Source organism: Oncorhynchus gorbuscha, linkage group LG06 (genome assembly GCF_021184085.1).
Source record: "Oncorhynchus gorbuscha isolate QuinsamMale2020 ecotype Even-year linkage group LG06, OgorEven_v1.0, whole genome shotgun sequence".
Taxonomy (NCBI): domain Eukaryota; kingdom Metazoa; phylum Chordata; class Actinopteri; order Salmoniformes; family Salmonidae; genus Oncorhynchus; species Oncorhynchus gorbuscha.
In genome coordinates this window covers 38,351,636-38,361,656 of record NC_060178.1, presented here as the reverse complement: position 1 = coordinate 38,361,656, position 10,021 = coordinate 38,351,636, and positions in this window count along the sequence as shown.

Sequence of the window (10,021 nt, the reverse complement as noted above, 5' to 3'; positions counted from 1 at the left end):
AGTAGAATAATTAATCCATGCAGTCTGTCCAGCATCCACTATGGCTGGACCCATAATAGGTAGTAAGTGCCAGAGTCCATCATTCCTACCCAAGGCCTGAAACTCATGAGGAACCCCCACTGGCACTCCCAACAGGTTAGTGTATGTCAACTACATCCTCTGTCCATGGAGCACTACGTCTATGTCTCCCATGGGATGGAATGTTTTCAGGTCCCCTGGTTACAGAACTCAGCAGCTGTTCAGCAGCAACATCAACAATGGTCAGTGGAATTATCACTGGTCAGACCACACGTATCTTGCCATTCTCCTCTAAGAATGGGTCTCAGCACTCTTTTTGGCTCCACACATCCACCTCACATCAGCCAGACCACTAGTTTGGTTTAGGCCTGTAACTGGCCAAGTGGAATTAATGGTTATGTTACTACTGCAATCAGCTTCAGGCAATATCCCATAATCAAAACCAGTCCCAGTTCCTAATTGATCAATAGCCGAATAGTCTCTAACATTAATTACCTGAATGGTATTTTTAACACAGTGGTGGTAGAGGAGTGTGTCCGGTTACCTCTGGTCTTGGCAGTACCTTAATAGAAAACACACCCATCATGTCTGTCCTCGTCCTTTGTAGTCCGAGGGTGTGAGTGCCTGCAACAGAGAGCTTAATAGTTTTGATGGTTAGTAGGATTTCATCACCTTTACAAAGTTCAACATTGCTCCCAGGTTTCCCCCATATCATGGAAAACCTATCCACCCTTGTGGGATCCCCCCCCCGAAGTCGGTTATCATGTAATCTCTACTCTAACTTCCTGTATACCCAGATCTAGGGATCTCTTATGTTCATTTTGGAACAAAATACACATCACTTAGCCAGAGCCAGACACATCCTCACTTCTATGGACAAAAACAGGGGTGATAGGACAGGTAGGGTTTACTTCATTCGAGAGTTAGCCCCCGGAATTCTGTTAATTCCAGTTCTTCTCCCGAACTCTGTTTATTGTCCGACAGTGAAAAAGTGTCTTACCCTTCCGCCGTGCGATATGAATCTGGGTAGCTCTTTCAGCTAGCTGTCACCAGGGGTCTTCTATGGTCCCCAAGCCTCTGGGACTGGATTGAGTGACTTCACCTGTAGTTCACCTGTAATGCATAAAATCCTGGACATACAGGCTTGGTTAACAAACAATTTCTCATATGTTTTATCTGATTACATCTTTAACTTCTATGCCCAATTGTTAGCTTACATTTTTTAAATTATTAGTTTCTTATCCAATAGTCCCCATCCTATCCTAGACCACAATTTACCCATCCCCCTTTTGATACTTGGCTTTGCCCAGGTATCAACCTTACCTACTCTAAATAATGACTTAGGTAAGATTAGTATAGTATCCTTATGTTCTGACATCATCATGAAGGAGCGCCCCCTACATTTTCTACATGTCCAACTCTCCCCCCTGTCTCCACTCAGCAACTGCTATCTTTGCCTGTTCTGGCCCCCCTTCCAAAACTCTCCTCACTTCTCTCCAACTTTCAAGGTCTTTGCAGTGCGTGAAAATCCCCTTAACCCAAACGTTTACTACAAAAACAAAACCTAATAATTATGATAATCCCCTCATGCTCAAATAATTTGTCTCGGTGTTTCATGTTTTATTCGTGTTTCTCCAAATTGTCTCCCCAAAAATACTTCTTAAATCCCCAGCCATTAGACACACACACAACTGTGTTAAATGTGCACTGTCCCTTTAACATAAAAACCTCAGCCTGCAATCCCCTCTGCGGGCCTTTCATTGTTCCCCATAATGAATACAGATTCTAATGTTAGTCTACCTTAACCTCCTGTTTAATTTCAGTGGTTTTATCTGAACAATCAAACCAAAATCAATAACCGGGAAGAACTTGTGTAGTAAACTAATTAAAAGAACAAAATAAATCTACCTTATTTCTCAGCACTTGGTTAGAACACCACTCCCGTCTTACATCGACCACACCCGTCGCCCCGTACCTAGTGTATATCTTATCTATTACTCAGTGGCTCAATTAATGTTTATCGTAAGTATGTTCAGATGTTGATTATGTAATTCCACAATATTAGTATAGTTCAAACCTCATAATATAACTCTACACACAGAATTTTACGTCAATAGAGTTTAACACCTTTTCCAACAGTCATGCACACCCCTTCAATATTCTATGATATTACTCTCATCAGCAAGCCTGCAACTTTTTCAACATTCTTATCATAAAAATCCCCGACCTCATTCATACCGATATTAGTCCCCGACTGAATATCAAACGTATTTCATGCACACGATTTGAGTCTCACAAATCTTCATTTACGCCAGTAAACTTCAATTTACACCATACACACACAAATCCTCATTCTCCCCAGCAGGCAGACCAGTAGGAGATGCAATAGCCCCACCTTCTGTCCATACTCTGTACAGCTTCTCACCCAGTCTCCTCCACTCCTTATCCTCTCTGCCTTTATTGAATTCTAGAATGGACTTCAGCGTTCTCAACCTCTTTTCTATTTCCAACGACATTCCATGTACACTACAATACTGCCAACAACCCATGCCTTTACTGAAACCCAAGTGATACCCTTTCCCTACGGCTAAATCGGTCTCAAATCCGAGTATTCAATTTAAATATCCGTCATTCACACTTGGCCCTGCCTAATGCATCACGTTCGCATCATACGACTTTCTATTCGCACTTTGGTGATCACTCGTTACTCACCACTCATACATGTAGTCCCAGACTATCCATTTAAGCTTTGGTGGCCACCCGTTACCCATCATTCATACATGTGGTAAGTGTTCTCTGTTACCACCTACCAACCAGGCATACTAGTACATCCCATACACAATGCACCATTAAGTATGGTTGATCAATAATAAAATTGCAGTTGCCAATGGAGATATTACTTTCTCAACTATTTTCCAATCTCACACATCATAATAGTTTAAATTTAGTAACTTACATCAAACAGGTGTCTCACAAAACTAAATTTGTATAACTCCAATGTGCAGAACTTTAGTTTTCCACAACAGGTGTCTGCTTACCCTTTTTAGTTGACCGGTCAGGATTTGTGAGACACACCGTCCGACGACAGTACTGGCCAATCGGCTGGCACACCAATGTCCAGCGATATCTTTTTACCATAATCGTAACTTAATCGGAATTTTACCAGACTACTTGAATATAATTAGAATATACTTAGCCCGTCGTTAGTTAATAACAACGATGTATTCGAGGAGACACTATTGCTCACACTCTGCCTTATCTCAGAGCTTTTCCTTGTATATTCAGTTCGAGAAAAACGATTGGGTTGGTATAGCTTTCGTGGAGCGCGCAACCAAGGGATCTATTCGACTATATAGTCGCAATATTAAATATTATACTCAGATCTTATTTCAATTATACATCAGTCATTTTGTTCCTGATTATACATTTAACACAGATTTATCAAATAACCCTTCTTGAGTTCTCTCTCTCCGTCTCTCTCTCTCTCTGCTCGAACCATCAACAATCTTAATGGAAACGATTACAACCACATTACATTTTAATATGAACAGTTACAAATAGACAAAACAAGACAGAACAACACGTTATATCTCTGACCCCTGAAAGCCGATCCTTATCAGAGAATCTCTCATCAGACTGGCCTAGACCGGGCCACAGGACAAAATTGCAATTTGTCCCCCTCGGCGCCAGGTTTAATGAATAGTAGTTAGCTATCCCCTACTGATCTCTATTCCTGATCCATATCGAGCTAACCCCTATCAGAATTAATACACATGTCCGACCTCTATCAGTGAATCTCTTATCAGTCTGGCCTTGACCGGGCCACAGGACAAAATTACAATTTGTCCCCCTCGGCGCCAGGTTTAATGAATAGTAATTAGCTATCCCCTACCGATCTCTATTCCTGACCCCTATCGGAACCACAGGCCTCAAAAGTGATACCTCATCATTGAAAGCTATTAGACTGCGCTGACCAGGTCACGGGACAAAATTACAATTTATCTCCTCGGCGCCAGATTTAATGAATAGTAATTAGCTATCCACTTACTGATATCTCATCAATGATTTAATCACCCGGCCGTCGCCGGTTTGTACCACATATGTTCACTTCACTGTACTTTCAACTTGTCAGCAAATTATAAATTTACACAAGAATTCATACTTACTCGGTAATACTGATCAAAATTTGGATAGACTATACGACAATATGCAAAGTTTGATTTAACAGGTTTTGCTTACCTTGTTTGTGGTGCGCCTTGTGATCAGTTTACCGAGTTGAGCAGAATTGTTGTCCTCCCCCGAATTCCTTCACCCGTCTTCCTACAACCGTCCTTCCGTCACTCTCCTTCTCACACCCAAATCAACTCACTTCGACGGACCGTTATTAAACCATCCTCTGCTACCAAGTTCTGTTGATAAAAGGTTATGTAGAAGGATGAGCCGGTTAAGGATCGATTCAGACAAGGTGGTAGATTGTACGACAAGCGACAGGTTTATTCAGAGTAAAGATATCTGGTACAGCGTATATACGGGCCCCACTGTTAGCTCATCAGAGACTAGCAGAAAAAGGCACCTTGCTAACAGTGAGTACAAGCTTCATATACACAACAGAAAGTAGGTTGATTTCTAGGAGATCGGATCTTCGGATTGGATCAGGCTGGGGTGTAGTCGTCCGGCATTGGCTCTGTTGTCTGTCCTTCATCGTAGAATCCTGCCATGCCTGTTCTTGGTCGTCACACCATGTTCAGCTGAAAAGGGGATCTGGTGTGTGCGCTATCTTCAGTCACACAATGTTCGGCTGGGAGGGAGATTATGTGTGTGTGCTAGTTTGTCTGCAAGTCAAGGCTGTGTCTCTTCTTCCCAATGTGTGGGTGTATGTCTTATCTGTGTGTCCTCGGCAGTTAGTGTGTATTGTATGTGCGTCGTCCCTGTCTTCAGAGGAGTCAGTGTGTAATGTGTGTGCGTCGTCCCTGTCTTCAGAGGAGTCAGTGTGTAATGTGTGTGCGTCCCTATCTTCAGAGGAGTTATGGCCGAACTCCCGGCCAGCACCTGTGGCTAGGAGTATCCTGTATGGGGCCCAACCTGTTTTACTATGAAAATACGTTGTTATGTGTTGTCTCAGTTATAACAATGCAATAGCAGTAATGTCACCTACATAAGAATTAGCAGTCCTCTACACTATCTACTCCGATTTCAGACCACGGGTAACATTTTCAGATATTTTACGTTTATAATTTTGACATAAGGTTTTTTAATTTCAAGTTAAAGTGTACTGTTAGCTAGCTAGCTAACGTTAGCTGGCTTACTCGCTAACTAACGTTTCGAGTATGATCTTATAATTCGTATCTCAGAGACACTAGTTATAGCCTAATGTTAGCTAGCTAACATTGAACCTGGTTGGTTAGTCTACCTGTAGATTCATGCAGGGTAGTAGCGTCATGAGTTGGGATTATGGTTAATTGTTTACCTAGCTAGCTAGCTACATGTCTGAACAAAAGATGCTTATTTTAATGTGCCAGAGCGCAGAATAATTGAAGTATTTACGAATGCTATATGGCCGGTGTCAGTAAACATTGGCAAAAAAACGTAAATAAATTGTTGCCAGCAGTACAGTTACAGTCATGAAAGCTCTGGATAACATGAAAACAGCCTAACCAGCTCTGCTAAGGCGAGTAAAATGGTCAGAGTGGGGTGTTCTCTCATTATGTTTCTGGAAGCTTGACTGCTGTTGTGAGTTCAGAATGTTTGGATCAACCCTACTCTTTGGCCAGAGCGCCCAGTGTGTGCTCTGAACGCGAAACACTCATGAACTACCTTAGACACACAAGTGTAAAGGAATGAATAAGAATATGTACATATAAATATATCGCTGCGCGATGGCCGGACAGCATATACCGACTGAGCAGAGGTTGCAATCTTACAGCATGGAAGTGGCAGGGCTGAGTATTTGTTGAGATCTTGATTATGGAACAGGTTGCAGCTGGTGGGGATCTGATCTGCCTCCAGCACATCTGTCTCGCCCACACACACACACACACACACACAAACACACACACACACACACACACACACACACACACACACACACACACACACACACACACACACACACACACACACACACACACACACACACACACACACACACACACACACACAAAGAGGAAGAGGGAGAGTGCACTGGGAGAATGGCGGCAGGTTAGGGAGACACAGGACGAGAAGTAGAGGGAGTGGCATGAGCAGATGTAACAGATTTCTCTGAAACCCACACATAATTATCTGTAAGGTCCCTTAGTCCAGCAGGGAATTTCAAACACAGATTCAACCACAAAGACCAGGGAGGTTTTTACAATGCCTTGCAAAGAAGGGCACCTATTGGTAGATGAGTAGAAATACAAAAAGCAGACATGTAATATCCCTTTGAGCATGGTGAAGTTATTAATTACACTTTGGATGGTGTATCAATAAACCCAGTCACTACAACGGTACAATCATCGTTCCTAGCTCAGTTGATGGAGAGGAAGAAAACCACTCAGGGATTTCACCATGAGGTGAAGAAACGGAATAGAGCTAAGCGGAAACAAAATCCAACAGACACTTGGAGACAAATCCACCTTTTAGAAGGACAATAACCTAAAACACAATGCCAAATATACACTGGAGTTGCTTACCAAGACGTCATTGAATGTTCCTGAGTGGCCTAGATAGTTTAGACTTAAATCGACTTAAAAATGTAAATCAAATCAAATCAAATCAAATTTTATTTGTCACATACACATGGTTAGCAGATGTTAATGCGAGTGTAGCGAAATGCTTGTGCTTCTAGTTCCGACAATGCAGTGATAACCAACAAGTAATTTAACTAACAATTCCAAAACTACTGTCTTATACACAGTGTAAGGGGATAAGGAACATGTACATGAGGATATATGAATGAGTGATGGTACAGAGCAGCATACAGTAGATGGTATCGAGTACAGTATATACATATGAGATGAGTGTGTAGACAAAGTGGCATAGTTAAAGTGGCTAGTGATACATGTGTTACATAAGGATGCAGTTGATGATGTAGAGTACAGTATATACATATGCATATGAGATGAATAATGTAGGGTAAGTAACATTATATAAGGTAGCATTGTTTAAAGTGGCTAGTGATATATTTACATCATTTCCCATCAATTCCCATTATTAAAATGGCTGGAGTTGGGTCAGTGTCAATGACAGTGTGTTGGCAGCAGCCACTCAATGTTAGTGGTGGCTGTTTAACAGTCTGATGGCCTTGAGATAGAAGCTGTTTTTCAGTCTCTCGGTCCCAGCTTTGATGCACCTGTACTGACCTCGCCTTCTGGATGATAGCGGGGTGAACAGGCAGTGGTTCGGGTGGTTGATGTCCTTGATGATCTTTATGGCCTTCCTGTAACAACGGGTGGTGTAGGTGTCCTGGAGGGCAGGTAGTTTGCCCCCGGTGATGCGTTGTGCAGTCCTCACTACCCTCTGGAGAGCCTTACGGTTGAGGGCAGAGCAGTTGCCGTACCAGGCGGTGATACAGCCCGCCAGGATGCTCTCGATTGTGCATCTGTAGAAGTTTGTGAGTGCTTTTGGTGACAAGCCGAATTTCTTCAGCCTCCTGAGGTTGAATAGGCGCTGCTGCGCCTTCTTCACGACGCTGTCAGTGTGAGTGGACCAATTCAGTTTGTCTGTGATGTGTATGCCGAGGAACTTAAAACTAGCTACCCTCTCCACTACTGTTCCATCGATGTGGATAGGGGTGTTCCCTCTGCTGTTTCCTGAAGTCCACAATCATCTCCTTAGTTTTGTTGACGTTGAGTGTGAGGTTATTTTCCTGACACCACACTCCGAGGGCCCTCACCTCCTCCCTGTAGGCCGTCTCGTCGTTGTTGGTAATCAAGCCTACCACTGTTGTGTCGTCCGCAAACTTGATGATTGAGTTGGAGGCGTGCGTGGCCACGCAGTCGTGGGTGAACAGGGAGTACAGGAGAGGGCTCAGAACGCACCCTTGTGGGGCCCCCGTGTTGAGGATCAGCGGGGAGGAGATGTTGTTGCCTACCCTCACCACCTGGGGGCGACCCGTCAGGAAGTCCAGTACCCAGTTGCACAGGGCGGGGTCGAGACCCAGGGTCTCGAGCTTGATGACGAGCTTGGAGGGTACTATGGTGTTGAATGCCGAGCTGTAGTCGATGAACAGCATTCTCACATAGGTATTCCTCTTGTCCAGATAGGTTAGGGCAGTGTGCAGTGTGGTTGAGATTGCATCGTCTGTGGACCTATTTGGGCGGTAAGCAAATTGGAGTGGGTCTAGGGTGTCAGGTAGGGTGGAGGTGATATGGTCCTTGACTAGTCTCTCAAAGCACTTCATGATGACGGAAGTGAGTGCTATGGGCGGTAGTCGTTTAGCTCAGTTACCTTAGCTTTCTTGGGAACAGGAACAATGGTGGCCCTCTTGAAGCATGTGGGAACAGCAGACTGGTATAGGGATTGATTGAATATGTCCGTAAACACACCGGCCAGCTGGTCTGCGCATGCTCTGAGGGCGCGGCTGGGGATGCCGTCTGGGCCTGCAGCCTTGCGAGGGTTAACACGTTTAAATGTCTTACTCACCTCGGCTGCAGTGAAGGAGAGACCGCATGTTTCCGTTGCAGGCCGTGTCAGTGGCACTGTATTGTCCTCAAAGCGGGCAAAAAGTTATTTAGTCTGCCTGGGAGCAAGACATCCTGGTCCGTGACTGGGCTGGATTTCATCTTGTAGTCCGTGATTGACTGTAGACCCTGCCACATGCCTCTTGTGTCTGAGCCATTGAATTGAGATTCCACTTTGTCTCTGTACTGACGCTTAGCTTGTTTAATAGCCTTGCGGAGGGAATAGCTGCACTGTTTGTATTCAGTCATGTTGCCAGACACCTTGCCCTGATTAAAAGCAGTGGTTCGCGCTTTCAGTTTCACGCGAATGCTGCCATCAATCCACGGTTTCTGGTTAGGGAATGTTTTTATCGTTGCTATGGGAACGACATCTTCGACGCACGTTCTAATGAACTCGCACACCGAATCAGCGTATTCGTCAATATTCCCATCTGATGCAATACGAAACATGTCCCAGTCCACGTGATGGAAGCAGTCTTGGAGTGTAGAGTCAGCTTGGTCTGACCAGCGTTGGACAGACCTCAGCGTGGGAGCCTCTTGTTTTAATTTCTGCCTGTAGGCAGGGATCAGCAAAATGGAGTCGTGGTCAGCTTTTCCGAAGGGGGCGGGGCAGGGCCTTATATGCGTCGCGGAAGTTAGAGTAACAATGATCCAAGTGATAATAAATGACAGTTTTACCACCCCTGGTTGCGCAATCGATATGCTGATAAAATTTAGGGAGTCTTGTTTTCAGATTGGCTTTGTTAAAATCCCCAGCTACAATGAATGCAGCCTCCGGATAAATGTTTTCCAGTTTGCAAAGAGTTAAATAAAGTTCGTTCAGAGCCATCGATGTGTCTGCTTGGGGGGATATATACGGCTGTGATTATAATCGAAGAGAATTCTCTTGGAAGATAATGCGGTCTACATTTGATTGTGAGGAATTCTAAATCAGGTGAACAGAAGGATTTGAGTTCCTGTATGTTTCCTTCATCACACCATGTCCCGTTAGTCATGAGGCATACGCCCCCGCCACTCTTCTTACCAGAGAGATGTTTGTTTCTGTCGGCGCGATGCGTGGAGAAACCCGTTGGCTGCACCGCCCTGGATAGCGTCTTCCCAGTAAGCCATGTTTCCGTAAAGCAGAGAACGTTGCAGTCTCTGATGTCCCTCTGGAATGCCACCCTTGCTCGGATTTCATCAACCTTGTTGTCGAGAGACTGGACATTGGCAAGAAGAATACTGGGAAGTGGTGCGCGATGTGCCCTTTTTCGGAGTCTGACCAGAACACCGCCGCGTTTCCCTCTTTTTCGGAGTCGTTTCCTTGGGTCGCTGCATGCGATCCATTCCGTTGTCCTGTTTGT